The sequence below is a fragment of the Lycium ferocissimum genome, chromosome 2 (assembly GCF_029784015.1).
Source record: "Lycium ferocissimum isolate CSIRO_LF1 chromosome 2, AGI_CSIRO_Lferr_CH_V1, whole genome shotgun sequence".
Taxonomy (NCBI): domain Eukaryota; kingdom Viridiplantae; phylum Streptophyta; class Magnoliopsida; order Solanales; family Solanaceae; genus Lycium; species Lycium ferocissimum.
Window position 1 is genome coordinate 27,754,953 of NC_081343.1, and position 2,101 is coordinate 27,757,053.

The following is a 2,101-nucleotide window of genomic DNA, read 5'->3' on the forward strand; positions in this document are numbered from 1 at the left end:
TTAATTTATCTTGGATTCTTGAAATAAATGTTGTGGAAAGCTCTAGAGGTGTGGAGAGTGTTAGAGAGAAAATGGGAAATGAAATAATGAACTTGGTCCCTTATATAAAACTTAAAAATCTGTCTACGACCAAGTTATACAGACATACATATGGTCCGTATAACTTATACGGTCCGTATGTGTGACCGTATAATGCTTCCAGTGGAGACCCCTTTTCTGGACAAGTTATACGGTCAGATATACGGGCCTATCTTTTATACAGTCAGTATAAAGGACCATACAATCCACAATTCCCCGAAACTTGTCCTCGTCGACCCGTTTTGCCTCCAATCCTTATGGAACCTTCTTAGCACTTGTTTAACACTTCATTAACAACTTAAGGTATGTTATAGCTTTTCCTCAATAAATTATTGGATCAACATTAGCTCGGTAATTTACAAAACTCCTCCGAAACACAACGTATACTTCGCCTTTCTCAACGAACTTTCTTCCCTTGCCTCAAACGTCTTTGGAATCTCAATTAGAACCATTAAGTACTGCTTCTTACTTATAGAAACATCACATACTTCTTACCCTGCGTTGGTCTATTTACTATGCAACGACAGGGAATTTTTCGAGGTGTAACAGACCATTCATAGCAATTGTGTTTAAAAAAAGAAGACAATGGTGCACAACATATGAGAAAAATGGGACTGCACTATTCTCATAAGTTTTCCTAATCAAACAAAGAGGCTAATTCCAAACAGGACCCAGGAAATGTTTAGTGTCACTAAGAATCAATACAGGATAAGACACTAAGTGAAGGTTAAGGAACAACCAAGCTAATCAACAAACAGGAAAACACCTTTATGTTTTCAAACTTACAGCCTTTTCCAATTTTTTTTTTTCTAGCATAAGTAAAAAACAAGACTCATCCATCTCAGTCTTTTAGCCTTTAAAACAGGTTCTCAATTTTAAAAGTAGCAAATCAATCAATAAAAGTAATGGAAACAATTTCACAAACATCCCAGTTGAGACAGGTGCACATACAATCTGCACTTAGTCTCAAGCAAATTTGAAGTTTTCCAAAAAAAAAAAAAAAAAAAAAAAAAAAGATGAAATGCATCTTTCAAAATAGCATAAATGCACATATCTCATACAAAAGAATTCAACTAATGTGAATTGAATCCTCTACATGATCCTATAGTCACTATGTGAAATGCCAACTCTGATCTATTACCAGTTTTTAAGTTAAATGACAGTGCAATGAAAGAATTTTGTCTAAGTGCAGGGTCTTAAGATGATAATTTTAGCTTAGTTTCATTCTTGGAATTTAAGCAAATAAGCCCAAACCCAGATGTGGAATCAAGCATGGTTCTTATAAGACATATAGAATAATCAAGACAGACTTAACAACAGAGTTTTAAGCCATTTCAAACTAGTTCTAAACTTAAAACAGTTTCAAATACTACATAAACAAGTCAGTAGGTTTAACAAGCATTCCAGGTTTTAATCAAGGTTTGCTGTAATCAGCTTTAGCCATTTTTAGTTCTTCAAAATCACCTCAGCATATAGCAAGTTTAACAGACTAACAGTAGAGTCTCTAGGACATCATAAGCTTGTTCTATTTCTAGAACTTGCACAAAAGAACCACATATACAAGTAAGAACCTATGAAGATCATAATGAGTGCATGAATGCTATCCTAAGCAGGGAATGAGATGCCAAGTGTAACTGTTATATCCCGCATTTTGTACGTTGGAATATTTTAAGACAATGGCGGGAGGTTAAGGACGAGGTCACCATTTTCCGGTTGTGGTTGAATGCACAAGTCGCTTACAAATATTATTGTCGTAGACTATTAAGGGCAAATTTGGAATTTGGAAAATTTTCATGCATGAATTGTGGAAAAGATTCAAAGTGGACTATGGCCCACATGATGCAAGCACATGTGATTAAAAAGATGACAAAGTGAGCAAAATTCATCTTTGGTGACTTAAGGAAAAATCTAGAAAAATGGAGAAGTTTGGTGGAAAAGAAAAAAAAAAAAAGAGAAAAGAAAAGAAGAGCACATGATCAGCCATGTGCATATACTTATATATATATATGTGTATAAGATGACA